Source organism: Pinus tabuliformis, chromosome J (genome assembly GCF_031772625.1).
Source record: "Pinus tabuliformis cultivar Carrire ecotype Pingquan chromosome J, CPIR1, whole genome shotgun sequence".
Taxonomy (NCBI): Eukaryota; Viridiplantae; Streptophyta; class Pinopsida; order Pinales; family Pinaceae; genus Pinus; species Pinus tabuliformis.
This window is the reverse complement of record NC_142295.1, coordinates 1197659563-1197677435: the sequence shown is the minus strand read 5'-3', so window position 1 is coordinate 1197677435 and position 17873 is coordinate 1197659563. Positions and strand designations below refer to the sequence as shown.

Here is a 17873-nt window from a genome sequence, read left to right as displayed (position 1 = left end):
ATGTGCAATTTTCAAGGGGAAGCTACTCAACCTACAGCTGGACCAAGTCCGGGTGAGAAACTTGTGAAGGGAAAAGATCAAACTATGATCGACAGATTGCCTTTGAGCAAGAAAGACACTGAAGCTTGAGGACTTGACAAAGCAAGGCAAGCTGTTGTGAAGGTTGGTAGGGAGGGTCCAAAACAGGCTAAGGAAAAATTTTGGATGGTTGTTGTAGCCGCTACAACAGAATCCCACACCAAACAGTGTGAGGTCTAATTGGGACTTCATATCGGGGAAATCCCCTTGGTTGACAGATTTCCAGCACCGTCAATAGTTCCCAACATCCTAGATCCAGTTGGCGGTGTCCTGATTTCTTGTCACAAAATAAAGACCATATGGATGCCAAACAAATGCGAAGGAGAAATCCAAGTACCCTCTTAGAGTATCTACAACCTTCCATGTATAGTGATCTACAAGCAACCCATAAACATTGTCTTTAATAACCACAACATGATTTTTATTTTGACTAACAGAAGTGTGATTCACAGCCCAAGGATAGAAATATTTCTCAAGGATGGAAAATGTTTCAATATCAAAAATCTAGGCAACTGAATAATTATTTGAGGTCATCAACTTCTTTGTACCACTTGCACTATCATAGATCTCAATGGCATTGTTGATGACATTCTCTTCACAATTGACCTTTTTCACAAAAGGATACTCCATGGCTATCCAAGTTCTTGGCAACTGATTCTCTCTCAAATCCAAAAACAACCAAAAGATTATCCATGAAACACATTGTATTGATTTGGATTCTCCCAAGAGCATGATGTATTTCCCAAGGATTTTTCTCTACCTCTCGAGAAGGTGTTAATGATCCATCAACATTGAGCACTTCAGTGCTTTTTTGCTTTAATGAACACCAATGCATAATTGAGTATTTACTCATCAGGTACACATCATGATTTGAGGTATCCCAAACCAGATTCCTCAGCTGTAACTTGGTTTGCTTCTCTCAACAAAATATTAAAACTGGCACCATGCACACTCACCACTGGCACCAAAACACACAGTTGCGACCTCAACCATTATAATTAATTCATTACAGGTTCTCTCGGCCTCAACCATTACATGTTATGCATTGCCTAACCATCTCTCTGTCCAACGCATAACACATTTAAACCAATCAAATCGAATTCATTTTGACTAGGTTAATGGGTGAGTTATAAATCAAATCAACATGCAATGTGATTGGATTAGACCAATTCATAAGCCACTAACAATTTCAATAATTACATTCCACTTTCAGTTTAAAAATGTAATGCATTCACTCTATTACACCTTTGGGGGTTTAGTAAATAATTATGACCAAAACAACAATGCATGGAGCAGATCTTTTAGTTAACTTGATCACTGGATTTTTTTTTAAAACTCATTAGAGGATCGAATCATGTCATTTTTAGAGGACCAACAAACTTCTAATGTGTTCACACATATCAAACCACTAAAATAAGATCAATTCACTTGATGCTTAACTCTCCCTTGGACCAGATCAACAAATTCATATTTATTTCATGGGCCTTGATATATCCCCAACAATTGTCATTTTTGAAAATATGCATTCTATTAGCAATTGCAATCTGCACACATCTTTTTACTTTTTTTTCTTTATTTGTTTTTTTAAACTAAACATTGATTTCGTTGTTTGGTGTAGGTACTAATAGGAATTCAATATGCATAGTTCTAACAACCTTATTTATGGATGAATGTCTTACAGTAGCTCCAACAATAGATCAGAGATTAGTTAGTGAATCAAAGCCTTTGAAACAACTCATAATGAGACTGATCAAACCTCATTTTCTTGGAGGATCCCCCTAAAACTGTATATTTTCTCCTTCATGCTCCCCTTGAGACTAAGATGATCTCAATTTTCTTCTTTCTCTTTCTTTCTCCAAACCTTGATGTACCACTTCTTGCTTAAATGTTTTTTGGCTCTTTTTTCCTCCTCTATGGCCTGGGGAAACCCCTCCTTCTAGACTTGGTCCAAATATATAAAAAATAGTCTTTTATCCCCTGTATGCTACTTTTCCCTGAGCTAAAAATGTGTACACGCGGGTGAGTCAATACCCAACCCACGTATATGTATTAAAACACTTAAAAATTAAAATTCCTTAATTTTGGGCAGAGTTCATAGGTTTTACCTGTTGATTACCTCTTATTGCCCGTGACCCAACTGTTTCCCAACTAAAAAACTAATTGGGAGAGGTATAAATAGACCTCTATGGGAAGGCCTTAAGGGGGAGAAAAGATAGAGTTATTATACTGAGATTATCTCTGACTGAGTCTGATGAATCCTTGTGCCTCATGCACTTCCCCAAGCTTCAAGAAACCTTTGTTTCCTTGATTATAGATATCCTTACTTTTGCTTGAGATATCATGGTGTTGGTGATGGAAGAAGATTGTTGAAGTTTGGGATAGGACGAATCCGAAGGATGGTTCCGCTTGGAGCCAGAGAAAGACTCAGGTGAATTCTCTCTGTATTATTTATAGCTTACTGCAATAAAAGAAATGTTGTCTTGTTTCCGAAATTAACTATGTCTTTGCATCAATTTATGTTTTAATTCATATATGGATGTCGTTTTGATGTATGATCAATCATTTGTTTATATGATATAAAGTCAATTTTGTGAATATTCTTTACTTCCGTGCTGCTATGTATGTTTGAATTGAATGATTTTCAGGTTTGAAGAACATCAGGAGTTGCAGAGGGTCTGAACCCTGCGGGACCTACTCGAACGAAGGAAAACTGGGTACGGTCACTCTTACATAGTTTGATAATTTTAGAATTTTGCCTGAGATGTTTGAGTATTTCTTGTTGTAGTTTGCTTCTGCTCTTTTGGGGTTCTAACCCAAAGCCCTAGGGTGCTTTCACCCAAAACAAAATTGGCGACTCCACTGGGGATAACAATCTTGTTATTCCTGGTTTAGGTTGTTCATTTTCAATCAGGGCTTAGTCTTTGGTTTGCTTGCAGTTACAGTCTTATTTAGTCTAATAGAGTCCCAGGCCTCAAGTCTGATCTTTTGGATCAGACTGTGTTTTTTTTTTCTTGCAAAGCTTTGTATATGCTCTTTACTTTGTTTACAGTGGCGTATACACACTTGTTTATGTAAAGTGAACTCGCGTATACACGATTTTTGCTGTATTAGGAGCGCGTGTGAATGCCTCTGTGTTTGCACACAGTCGCATATGCAGATTTTTGCATTGTTTTTTCAAATCTTTCAGCCCTGATAGATTTGTTTCCTGGTCTTTTCAGTCTCTGTGTGGTCAACTGTTGTTTGAAGAATTTAATTATTATGCAAGCTTACTGTTTCGAAGTCTCTTCCTAATTGAAAAGATTTGGCTTAGGTTTTCTTCTTTAGCGAGTTTGTAATTTGTGTTTTGGCACACAAAATTTCGTCCTGAAGTTCTTGATTGTTCTGGTCCACCATAACACAAGATTGTTTTCAGTTTCAGTGTCAAGCTCGGATTTCAAATCTACTTTCTTTGCTCTCCTTTGTTTTGTGGCCTCATAGCTTTTCTTGCTTTTTGAAAGTCTTTTTCACGAATTTGGAAGTATTTCTTTCCCGGCTTCTTGGTTAGTTTGTCAAACTCTTTGCTGCTATTTGGGTCGTTTTGTACAAGTTGAAGTCTTTTTGCTCAAGTTTTCGTTCATTTTCGAGTTTGTAACTTGCAAAGACTCCTTGTGCTCTTTTTTCGATTTTTTGAGTTATGGTAGCATTGTGGTGATTCCAAAAACTTGTTTTGGTTGCTTCTATAAAACATAAAAGATCTCAAAAAAAATTGTTTTTGTTTTTCTTTTGCAAAGAATGGTTTATGGTTTCTTTTTGTTGATTAGAAGTGAACTGCGATCTTTTACAATTTGTCCTTCTTGTTTGGAGAGAATTTTGTGTTCAAAATTTTTATCCTCTTCAGTACTTAAGTTGGCTCATTGTTAATTTTAAGCAATTGCTTTTGGCTTTTTGAGTGTTATTTAGGATCTTGCATCTCCATTATATCTTGCATTAGGGTAGTTTTCATTGTTAAAGCATTCATAGTCTTTTAGTTTTTGGGCGTGTGAAGTGCGTTTCAAGAAAAGAAGAGAAAAAGTACTTGCTTTGTACAAGTTTTTTAGAACCCATATAGAGATCTCTTTTCATCAAAGAAAAATGATTGCATGCATGTAGTTAGTTTTTCATTGATTTCTGTTGCGTCATATGAACATCATTGGTTCACTCCCATCTTTACCCTTGACTTAAATAATAGCCATTAAAATCAAGCGATTAATTAAAATAAATTAGAAATTTGATGTTGTCATCAGAATACACCAACAAGTTTAGGTTTATTAGGGCCTTGGATTAGGCGAGAAGAGAGTTAACTCTCCAAGGCCACTCAAAACTACAAAACATAGAAGTTTGATTAATGAGAGAAATCCAATAGCGTTAGGGAGACCTGGAAAGCTCTGTAACTGGGAGTAAAGAAAGAGGGAGAGTGAAGATAAGGACGACAGATACCCCCTCTCTTACTTATCAGATCCCACCTCATGACTGTTCCTCCCGACTTCTGATACGAGTTGGTGACCATATTTTCCTATCCTAGGGATCACATAGGTGGCTACGAAGGGGAATCTTGTGGCATCTGAGGCTGATGTTGTATCACGTTCAACAGTACTTCTGGAGGGTACCCTTGCGAAGCTTGGGTGCTTGCACTGACTGTTGTCTGGAGGTCAGCGTAACTTCCTTTGATACCTTTGCTAGTAGGCATGGGGATTTATTACCCGAGTCTATTTTTGGAAGGCCTTGTTATTAACTTTCTTGTATTTTGGTGTCCGGCCCCCTTCACCCAGAGTGGAAATACTCAAGAGTTGTTTGATTTGTGATATCTTTAGGGACTTTTTAGTGATTGTTCTTTGCTCCTAGTCAGCCTAGATTTATAATTTTTTGAGTCTTTAAGTAGATCTTTTAAATAATTCAAAGTGGTTGATCGACCATCTTGATGGTTTGGGAGAATTTATGGGCTATCACCTAGGAGTCCTGAGCCTTCTCCTAAAAGGCGTAGGAGCAATTCTGCTAGTGGTTTTCAAACAGTGGCAGCAGGCGCATCGGAGATTGATCCTCCGTTTCGGGACATTAATGCACAAGATAGACCTGGCACTAGTAGAGAGTTAGAGGAACACACCAGTTCTTTCTCATGTACTTTTTCAGTCGTAAGATAATATCAAATTTGAAGAGCTTTTAGAGTCAGTTGCGGCTCCGAATTCTCCTCTTCCTCCTAATCATCTAGACGTTCTATTGTACGTTGGAACCTCGACTCATAGGCCTTTGAGCCCAGGTTTACACCCATCTATTCCTTCGATCACCACTACTGGAAGCATGGCATCTATGACGAGTGTTGGGAGTCTGCAGACTCCAATATCTGTATAAGGAGGAGGAACTATTTCCATCTCTTCTATTACTCCTAGCACGACTATATTTGGGTCTACTTCCATTTCGTCAATGAGTGGAAGTTCTCAGGCTACTGCATTTGGTTTTGGATTTATTTCTTTTGGAATACCATCTCACGGGATTCCTTCAGTTCCTTTGAACATACCATCGACCGCCTCCACATCCATGATGAGTGGATCGACTTATTTTCAGGGTTTCCCATTTGGAAGTGTTCATATACCAAACTCCAACCTGACAATAGGGTCAGTGCCTTTTACTTTACAGGTCAACGTAATAACCCATTCCAGAGTTGGAAAAACCCTGCGGTTAGTGGGATAGGAGTTGGGAATCAATTTTATTCCAGCCAAATAGGGAATGTGCCGTATTCTTCAGTTAATTTGTTTTAGAATTTTCCGCCCTTTGCTAATGCATGTAATCCTTATCAGGGGATATCAGCTCCTTTTAACACTTCGTTAGGGGGTAACTTCAGTGGTTACAGAGGATTTTCGGCAGGAGTTGTTCAAACTCCAAATTTTACTGGACCACAAGGAGCACCTTTTGGTTCGGTAGGCTCTACGAATTACTTTAGGCAACTTGGTGTTTTTCAAAATCCGGGTCATTCTTTTCAGACCTTTGGGAACCCCGCTCGCATTGGATGGAATTCTCAATGTCTGCCACGACTCCCTTTTTTGGCCACACTGAACATGCCAGACTTAACTAAATTGACATATGATCTGATTTGGTACAATCCGGCTTGGCCTCCGGTCCCAACTAAACTTTCCTTGGATATCCCAAAATTCGAAGGGAAGAGTGGTGAAGATCTAGGAGACCACGTAACCACATTTCACTTATGGTGCTCATAGAACTCCCTGATTGATGATTCGGTCAGGTTGAGGTTATTTCAATGCACCCTAACTAGAAATGTGGCCAAATGGTATATAGAGTTGCTAGGGGGCACCTATACTTATTTTTGTGATTTGGCTAATGTATTTCTGAACCATTCTCAGTTTCCTATCCAATATGAAGTTGGAATTGAACTTCTGGCTAACTTTCAGCAAGACACCGCAACTCACATTTCGGATCACATCCAGGAATAGAGGAGGAGGAAAAGGATTATCAAAGCTGAAATCCTGCCAGAGTTCCTTCTCGAATGGTTTCTCAAATCATTACAGCCTGAGATCTCAAAGGATGTGTCTCTCTCCAATGTTTATACAGAAGAGCAGGCCATTTTTACAGCCCAGCAATTGGAACTGATATATTCTTAGTTTGGGGTTCTTTAGAAAATTCTACCTGATGCTCCTAGATCTAAGGTCGATTTAGCTAAACCAAAACCAGGTCCCCATGCCAATGGTATAGTCGAATCGATTGATGTTAACGTGGTGAACCTATTAAATCAATTACAACAATTGTCTCTACAAATTGCTTCTTCTACCCAGGCAACATCGTCTGTACCTACACCTTCCCAACCTACCTCTATAAACACCGTCCAGACCATTAATACCAAAGGAAATCAACAATCCAATGGGAAGAGGAAGGGATGAGGTAAGAAGAAGAACTAGGAAGGAAAAGGCAATGCAAACAAACCCGACAATGATGCCGGAGAGGGTAGGAAAGAGTCCAAGAAAAAGGTAAAATTTCCATGCAAGTCACGCAATGGAGATCATTTGACTCACCTATGCTCTAAGATGCAAGATGCTCAGCGCTTATTAGTACAGCAAGGGTCCTCTAGCTCCCAAGTTGTTCTGACTAACCCTTTTCCCCAAGGGCAACAATTACTTGCTGGCACGAATTCTAATGCTGGTACCTCCGTCGGGGGAAACCAGGAAGGGGAAAATTCATCAAATGTTTATATGATGAGCTCTCATATCGACATCGCTATGCGAACACGTGATTATGGTGAATCAGAAACATCTAAGGCTAAATCTATTCCTGAAGCCACATAACCACTTCATATTGAGTGACCCTCTATTGAGTCTATACCTCGGATACTGAAAGGCTCCACAAAATGCTCGACTATTAACCCTAATGCTAAGGTAGCCCAGAACTACTTGATTGTAGAAGATCTGGCTCAAAGTCCTTGCACTATCTCAGCATTTGAGGTACTCTAGTCGTACCCTGCTCAGAGAAGTGCTTCGCTTTCGGAAATTGGTGCAGTAGATCCAAAGAATTCTTTAGTGCTCACTTTTGATATGTTGAATGTCAAAAAGGGACTTCCTCACCATATGGATTTCTAGATAAAGTCCACATACCGAAAGACCAATATTTTTCAGACAATTATAGATGAGGGAGTTTCCACATGCATGATGTCTATGTCATGTTGGAAGGCCATTGGATCACCTTTAGCTATTCCTTCACTGACTCTTTTGAGAACATTTGATGGACATTCTCATAGGACGCATGGGATTATCCTAACCTTTCCTATCTGTGTTGGGGGAGAGGTAGTGAACATTGAGGTAGAAATCATTGATGCGAACCTGGATTATAACCTCCTCTTAGGTAGGAATTGGATTTACGATATGGATTCCATAGTTTCATCATTATTCCACATCCTCTATTTTCCTCATGAGGGGAGGATTGTTAGAGTTGATCAGTTAGATTATTCTCCGGGTGACTCACACGCAACTTTGGATTCTACCGTTCCATTGGTGGAAAATCCCCGTCAACCTATAGAGAATTTAGGAGTTGGGATGTACTCTTTGTTAATGGGTATATTCGACCTCCCTGCTCCTACAACTAGAATTAATGCGATTTCATCCTCTAGGGGACCTTCTCAGAAAGAGTTCTTTCGAACTCATTATTTTTTGGACCCTTGGCCCTTACCTTAATCGACCACCACATTAGATGGAGGGAAAGTAGGTGGAATGGCATTTCCCATGTCTGCAGTGGAACTCACTTATCAATCTATCATTAACTCTGCAGACAACCGTCCCACTCCTTTTTCACTAGAGGAGTTAGATGGTGATGTGGCTCTGGCTTGGACCCTCGATTCTACTTCAGCTTTGGATTGCTTGGATACAGTGTTACCATCCGAAGAAGGAATTTTGGAAGTAGTGATGGGTGTGGATCGACCATGGGATGATTTACATCATCGTTCATATTTTCTCCTTCCATTGCGTGAAGATGAATCTAGTTTGTCCAATCTATCTACTAGTGATGTTTATACAGTTTCAAACCCTTTGGCTCTAGCACAATTTTTTGCTGAAGGTAACATGTCGGTTATCTCACGAACTGTACCTGTAAACATCTCTAGGAATCCTAACGTAATTGAAAATGTCTTCATCGGAGCTGACTGTTCCCCTGAAGAAATTCAAATCTACACCGATCTCTTCAAAGAATTTCGAGATGTGTTCGCTTGGTCTTATGAGGAAATGCTTGGAATTGATCCATCTATAGTCCAACATGAGATCAATACATACGAAAATGCCAAACCTATTCGTCAAAAACTTCGATCGATCAATCCTCGGAAAGCGGCAACTATTAAAGCTGAAGTTGAAAAGCTACTTAAGGTGGGTTTCATATACCCCATTCCTCTAACTGAGTGGGTTTCCAACCCAGTCCCGGTAGATAAGAAGCAAGGAACGATCCGAGTATGTATCGACTTTAGGGATTTAAATAAAGCTTGTCCAAAAGACAATTACTCCATGCCTTTTATTGATCAAATTGCTGATGAATGTGCAGGTAATGAAATTTTTTTGTTCATGGACAGATTCTCTGGTTACAATCAAATTACTATCCGTCCAGTGGATCAACACAAGACAACGTTTATTTGTCCTTGGGGCACATTTGCATACAAGAAGTTGCCTTTTGGCCTTAAAAATGTTGGAGCTACTTTTCAGCAGGCTATGTCTTATGCTTTCCACGACATCAAACATGTTATCGAAGCATGCTTGGATGACTTAGCTGCTCGTTCTTGCAAGAGAATGGATCATCCTATTTACCTTCGGTTAGTCTTTGAGAGATGTCGTTTTTATAAAATCTGGTTGAATCCGAATAAGTGTGTTTTAGTGGTGACATCCGGTCAGCTGTTAGGATTCATTGTATCGACTGAAGGGATTCGAGTTGATGCTTTCAAGGTTGAGGAAATAATTTAGTTGCTTCCCCCGTCTTCCATTCGTCAACTTCAAAGTCTCCAAGGAAAGGCAAATTTCTTGAGGAGATTTATAGAAAATTACGCTGAGATTACCAAAGGATTTATGCGTTTTCTTAAGAAAGAAGTTCCATTTTTATGGGATGATTTCGCACAACGATATTTTGATGCTTTGAAAAAAACATTAACCTTTGCTCAATTATTGAGTCCACTAGATTATGGCAGAGATTTCCTTTTGTATCTTGCTGCGGCAGAATCAACCATCGGTATGGTTCTGGTTCGGGAAGATGATGCTGTCAGTGAGCATGTAATCTACTACTTGAGTCGAGGCTTAGTAGGACCTGAGCTACGCTATTCTCCCATCGAGAAATTGGCCTTGGCTTTTGTCCATGCTGTTCAGTAGCTTCGTCATTACATTTTGCTTTGCAAAATGTTTGTCTTAGCAGTTGTCAATCCTTTTCAGTTTGTCCTCAGTAGGCAAGTGATTAGGGGCAAGTATAATCGATGGATTTTTATTTTGCAAGAGTTAGATCTCGAATTATTGTAAGCTAAATATAAGAAGTCATTAGTTTTTGTGGAATTGATTTCAGAGTTGCCTTGTGAGGAAGCTATTGTTTATGAGGAAAATTTTCCCGACGAACATTTATTCCTCATTACTTCACAGGATCCCTGGTACGGAGATATCATTATATATGTTGAGACTTCGAAGTTTCCACTTTCTTTCTCCAAATATGGGCGTCGAAAGTTACATCACCTTGCCAAAAACTACGTTATTATTGGTGATACATTATATCATAAAGGGGTTGACTCAATCCTTAGGTGTTGCTTAAATTTGGAAGAAGCTGAGTCAGTACTTAATGATTGCCACAATGGAGCTTGTGGCGGTCATCTATCACGGCTCGCAACAACGCAAAATTTTTTGTGAGTAGGCTACTTTTGGCCTTCAATTTTCAAAGACTGTATTGAAGCGATCAAACATTGCCATCGTTGTCAAGTTTATACTTGGAAAATGCGGGCACATCTAGCTCCACTTTTTCCTGTTATCACTGTTGGTCCATTTACGAAGTGGGGCATTGATTTTACTACTTGTAATTTTCCTTCGGCAAGGAATCAAAAGTACATCATTATGGCCGCAGACTACTTTATGAAGTGGGCTTAGGCCGTGCCTACTTTCAAAAATGATAGTGAGACATCAACCTTGTTTCTCTTCAATCATGTTATTTCATGATGCGGTATCCGAGAGAGATTGTCACTGACCATGGCAATCACTTCCAAAATCAACTAACGACCAAATTGGCTCTCAAGTTGGGCTTCCGGCAGGAGCATTCATCTCCATATTATCCTCAGGCCAATGGGCAAGTTAAAGCTGTGAATAAGTCCATTAAGACCATCCTACAAAGGACAATTGATAAAACTCGATCCAATTGGCACATCATGTTGTATCTGGCACTTTGGGCATACCGAACCTCAGTTAAAACTGCCACTGGTTTTACTCCTTTTCAACTAGTTTACGAGTTGGAATCTATCGTCCCTATCGAATATGAAATTCCATCCATTAAGCTAGTTGTAGAACTTCTTCCTGAGGCATCTAGTCTCGAAGAATGCCTCGTTCATTTGGAACATCTTGATGAGCAACGTCGAGATGCAACCATAATAAATGAAGCCCATAAGAAAAGGATTAAAATTCAATATGATAAAGCTATCCATCCTCGGGTTTTTTATGAAGGTGACCTTGTCTTAGTCTATGACCAAGACAAAGACGCCCTGGGGGCAAGCAAGTTCAAATCCATGTGGTATGGTCCCTTTATAATTAAGCGTGTTTTGAAAAAAGGGGCTTATGCAAGTTCAAATCCATGTGGTATGGTCCCTTTATAATTAAGCATGTTTTGAAAAAAGGGGCTTATGAGTTAATTGAATTTGAAGGGAACAAGCTGGCAGAGTCCAGAAATGGGCTCTAACTTAAGAAGTATTTTTCTTAGGCTTCGGCCGAGTAGTTGCTTGTTTGTATATATTGTATCTTTGTACATATATGTTTGGCGTTTTGTGATATCAATATTTTTTTATCTGCTTTCGCAAGTATTTGATGGACGATTTGATATATTTTGGATTCGTTGATGGTGCAAATAGGCACATTCAGAATCTTGCTTCCGCGGCTTGGGTGCTTTATTATCCATCTGGCTAGTTGATGGTGTAGAGGGGAGTATGTATTGGCCCTACTTCGAACAAAATTGCTGAATATACTGTCATTCTTATTTTACTATCTGAAGCAATATCTTATGGGATTGATTCATTGGAAGTTTATCTAGACTCACAACTGGTGGTGTCGCAGTTAAATAACACTTATCGGGTTCATGATCCTTATTGATATCGCCAATTCTTGAGAGTGAGAGTGTGTTAAGGGAATAAGTCCCCTAGGACTTTGCAACGATCATTTATTTATATCACATATGTTCACATTCCACGATATGAGAATTCATTAGCAGACTCTATTGCCAATCAAGCATTAGATTGACACATTAATCATTCATCAAATTAAATAACATAAAAAAATAAAAAAGTCAAATATGTAGATATATCATAAAATCGCCTGTATATAGATGGAGTGTTCAAAAATAATATACAAAATTGGGACAGGATGCCCCCAAAATTTGGGCTTATGCCCATAATCATGTCCAGTCATTCATAGATCTATCTATCGAGCTGGCTTAGGATGAGCGGCTAAAAATTTAACCACAACGTTGGCTACACGCTGAAGTATCTAGATCCAGTCCCGTGGTACCCCTACCACACGGCATTGCATCTCCTCAAGAAGATCCTCTACAACTGTCATAAGTACATGGTGAGTTAGTCTCACCAAGTTTCTCTTAACAACATAAAGGACTCTCTCTGTCTCGACTGCCGCCTCTTTGGCCCCTCTTCTGCGATGCCTGTGCCTCAGAAATCCATCAGGTCTCACTGGACCCACATCTGGAACATGGTCATTATATTTTGTCAGTATTTTGTCTCATCAAAAATATTTTTTAAGTTCATTTCATATTAAAAAATCCAAAATTTTTAAAAAACTCACAAAAACTTAAAAATTGTTACCTATGTCTCCCCATGCTGCATTTGGTGGTAACACTAAGTCTCAATCTCCTCATATATCCATGCCAACATATGGGTAGTCATCGGCCATCATATGTTGATCCCACCAGGTGAAAAACTCATCATCAAAAGTCGTTCTGGGCACGTCATTATCCCCAAGGTGCTTCATTAGGTCCACCCATCTACCAATTCGTGGATCTCTAGGGCTGCTGATGGACACTGATACTTTGGGACATAGCCCAGGTACCTTCTCAAAGAAGAATGAACACAAGATGGTTCCATATCCAAAATTATTCATTTGACCCTTCTGTATAGAGGTCAATTGACTCTTCATGTTAGTCAGAAGAGGCGTGCACCAGTCAAATACTGTGGTAAGACATTCCACTACCAGGCTCATAAATACTCATGACACCTGATGCAGAGAAGTTGACCCATTTACTCGTGCAATGGTAAAAATAAAAATCCTCAAGGATAGACTTTCCACATGTTTGATTGGAATTTGACTCCCAATCTTCTCTAGATGTCCAGGACAATATATATGGACATAGTCTTCCACCGAAAGACTACCTCTCATCCTGCCTGTTGAGTGCACGACCTCCCCTTTTGGGAGAGATCGGTAATAAAATAGATATCTTCAACCTCAATCCATAGAGGCATCTGGTTGATCATGAAAGCGTCATCCTCTGTGCTCCCGTAGTGGATCAAAGTTCTATCAAGCGCGTATTGGCTTTCATATTTGGCATTTTGAAGAACTTGAGTAAGCCATAGCCTCTCAAAGCATCCAATGCATCTTGATCATTCATTACCTCATTATCTATAGTGGTATGCTCTCTTTCCCTCCAAGCGATAGTCATCCTACAAAAAATTGAAGTTTCAACTGTTAATTCATATGTTAAAACTTTAACTTGCGTACACGCAGGTTCCATTTACACACAATCGTGTGTAGGGCCGTCATATACATGAGTTACTCACATCCAACCCGCGTGTACGCAGAGTTGAATTTTTGGGAATAGTTTCCCATGGTCAAAAATTTGAAAAAACTTTAAAAACTATCATAAAGCATTACAATTAGGATTTGAGTATTACCTGGAGACTTTGGGGTGAATAGTCCAATTGTTCAGAGGAAATCTTGCTTAGTTTTTCTCCACAACTCTTTTCTCCAAACAAAAATGAAAAAACTTTGAGTCCAAAAGTCATTATATAACTTTGAAATTGCAAAATATTTTTTCAAAAATTGATTTTTGTCTCATGGATTTTTTGACCTGTGGGTTTGGATTGTCGAGAGTGGGTTGTTTTTATAGGAAATTTTGGAGACTTCTTCGAAATGTTGTTTCGGTCTCATGGCCGTTGACCCGCCATGGCATGTATCATTCTCTCACTAGCATTTAGGTTAGGGGAAACCATTTTCCGCTGCATCTTGCATACTAGCCTTCATTCAGCGATACATTAGCCGTAGGGTTGACCCCATCGTATCTTGGTCAGAAAATCATTTTCACTCGCCAATTTTTTAGATCATGATGCATTGGTAGAGCCATCCTTTACATGGGCATATTTTTTAGATCCTCACTGACATTGGTTGCCCATGCTGCTATACTGAGTAGGCTCAGGAGTCCTCTTTAGTCTCGCCATGACTGATGCATTGAAGAAACATTCTCCTTTCTTCCGCGCTAATTTCTGGCCTTATACCCTAGAGGCTCCTTTGTGTTGAGTTGTACTGCTGCATTGCATTTTGACTATTTTCACCTTTTGGCCTTGAGCCGGCTTCACTTGGACTCGTGTTTAAGCCACTTATTTGACCATGTATTCTATAAAGTCAACCACACAATCACTTAGCTTTTGCAACTAAAAGCATCCTTTTACTCGTGGAAAGAGCATCCCTTTGAGTGTCCTTGACTAGTTTCGCCTCCCTGCATTGAGCATAGGAAAGTTCTCCTCCCAGGAATTAGATCATATGTTTGTCTGACACTCGTTCTTTCCACTGTATTATAGCATTCTTTTATTCTTTTTCCAGCTTAAAGAAAAAGACAAAAAAAATTATATATTCCAAAAGGAGCGGGAACAAGACGACATTTCCATATTTTGTTGGCAGCTAGAGTCAGTCGTGTCACCCTTGAACAAAGCACTCAAAAGAAAGTCTCTCCTCCATTGTGGTGGGATTTAGTTTGACTTAGGAGTTATTGAGTCAGTAATCCTTCGATTGGTTACCTCTTCCAATCATGTGGAGAGTTTGTTTATGCCTCTTGCATGACAAACTTATACAAAGTTATCATATGCTGCCATATAGTCATCATTGAGTCGTGCTTTTGTTCAAGGGAATTAAACCTGAGTCAGCCTCTCTGTGGTGTCTCTTAACCTATTTTTCAATCGGCCATCCCTGGTTGTCAGTGTGATGTTTGTCATCACATCAGTTATATTGGTCATTTGCTTGTGCCGGTTTGATAAGGTCTCCATTGACTTCTTACTAGTGGGTCTTGTCCTTATCGACTACGACAAATTGCTTTGAGGGAAGATCTAGAGCTGCACCCTGGCCCTATTTTCATTATTGATAGGTCACCTTGTGCTCAACATCGATCAATATCATGGGTCTTTGACTGAGTGGTTTCCCTTGTGTTCGACATCATCTTTCATTATCACACATTGGGATTCATGTAGTGCCTTGGTTTCCATTTGACCCTATTGGTGGATTCCTCGCCTCTGTGTCAGCTTTCATTATTGGTTGGTTCAGAGGGTTTCTATCGTGCGCTAGCTACATCTTGTGTATGCCAGAAATGTGCTTCAGTTGGGTTACTACATCTTTTTCATCTGATTCCTTCCACATTATTGGCCTACGGGTTACATTCGCGCTATATTATGAAGGATGCCTTAATGTCTTCCTTCTAGTGGATCTTTTCTTATCAGCTACAACTCATTTTCTTTGGGAAAAAGATCTAGAGTCCATTTGGCAGTACCTTGGAGTTTGCAGTCATCAGTGGTAGATTCCTTCGCTATCGATAGTGGGAAACCATCATTGTGTCCTGATTGATAGATTCTTTCAAGTGTTTGACTTTAGATCATTCATTCGCACTTGTTAGATTGTACTGGGTACCTTGACTCTCATTATCATTATCAGGTGAGTAGTCTCACGTTTGTTAACGGTATACAATGACCGGTAATCAAACGATTTCTCATGTGGTCGACCTTAGATCATTCATTCCGATTGTGTAGAAATGTACTGCGACGGTCGGTGAAGACCTCAGGTTGCATCAACATGTTTTGGTTCACTTGTCAGTTGCTCCTGTTACTGCTAGTTGACACCATCCACCTTATGTGTTGCAGTTATTCACAACAACATGTTATATGCTGACATCCGAGTTGCGATGTAGTATCATTTTATTCCATCATGTTCATTTGGTACTATTGTGATAAGTTTTTGACATCAGTGATTAGCGTCATCCTCAACATCATTGATCGTTTTCTTATATGTGATATTCAGACATGTACTTTTCCGATCACGATCAGATGATCCATTACGAACTTTCAGTTCCTTTATACTAGTATACATATTGGATCTGGTTATACTTGATATGTACACATGCTTTACTTTCTCTGAGCATGGGTATGCTCACCTCAGACAACAATTTCTTTCTGATCTCTTTTGATGGCTTGGCAGGCTGAACTCTGGTGAATTCCTTCTCAGTCTCGACATGATTCTTTCCATACAATTAATACATTTCGGCCATCATGTACCCCTTCTGACCTCATATATTAGTGGGCACCTGTTATAACACCATTTACCACTCTTGGTATATATGATTCTTTGTTTATGGCCTAGGGAAACCCCTCCTTCTAGACTTGGTCCAAATATATAAAAAACTATGTTTTATTCCCTGTATGCTACTTTGCCCTGAGCTAAAAGTGTGTACACGCAGGTTAGTCAATACCAAACCCACGTATATGTATTAAAACACTTAAAAAATTAAAATTCCTTAATTTTTCTCGGAGTTCAGAGGTTTTACTTTTTGATTACCTCCTATTGCCTGTGGCCCAACTGTTTCCCAACTAAAAAACTAATTGGGAGAGGTATAAATAGACCTCTATGGGAAGGCTTAAGGGGGAGAAGAGATAGAGTTATTATACTGAGATTATCCCTAACTAAGTTTGATGAATCCCTGTGCCTCATGCACTTCCCCAAGCTTCAGGAACCCTTGTTTCCTTGATTATAGATATCCTTCCTTTTGCTTGAGATATCATGGTGTTGGTGATGGAAGAAGATTGTTGAAGGCTGGGATAGGATGAATTCGGAGGACGATTCCACTTGGAGCCAGAGAAAGACTCAGGTGAATTCTCTCCATGTTATTTATAGCTTACTGCAATAAAATAAATGTTATCTTGTTTCCGAAATTAACTATGTCTATGCATCAAATTATGTTTTAATTCATATATGGATGTCGTTTTGATGTATGATCCATCATTTGTTTATATGATATAAAGTCAATTTCTTGAATATGATTTACTTCTATGCTGCTATGTATGTTCGAATTGAATGATTTTCAGGTTTGAAGAACATCGGGAGTTGTAGAGGGTTTGAACCCTACGGGACCTACTCAAATGAAGGGAATCCGGGTACGGTCACTCTTACGTAGTTTGATAATTTAAGCATTTTGCCTGAGCTGTTTGAGTATTTCTTGTTGTAGTTTTCTTTTGCTTTGTTAGGGTTCTAACCCAAAGCCCTAGGGTGCTTTCACCCGAAACAGGGCTACAGACAACAAACGATCTTTGGCTCTATGGCCAATATTTTTGCAGATAAAACATGTAATGTGTCTAAGAAATGGTGGAAATGATAAATTTTTACAATGAATACCTTTATGCCCAAAATCGTTACATAGATAAAAATACGCGTGAAAGAAATTTTGTACCTGGATATTGGTGGGGTTGTTTTTCCTTGACTGATTGCTTAAAGGGTATGCACATTCAACTCTTCTTTTGCTAGGAAAGTTTTGTCATTTTTCTTCTACAATTTGCATAAATGTATCCAAACTTCTGACAAAATAAATACCTTACATTTCTTATGCTTTTCTTTGTCACATTCTTTGGCTCTTGATTTTGATGGTGACTTCCTTTAGATCTGCTACAAATTTCTGGTTTTTCAAATTTTGCCTCATTTTTCCCTTTTTGGATTGATATACTTTCATCTTTTTCTACTTCAAATTTTCTACAATTTCTGATCTGATTCTTTAGCTGGTTTTCAATCTCTTCTCCAGTCTTCCTTGTCTTCTCCAAC

The 17873-nt window shown here is 39.1% G+C and overlaps 1 pseudogene; it reads right to left on the bottom strand.

Moving 5' to 3' along the window:
• Positions 1-327: 327 nt before the first annotated feature.
• LOC149231413 (uncharacterized) overlaps positions 328-17873 on the bottom strand; it is a 51237-nt pseudogene continuing 33691 nt past the window's right edge.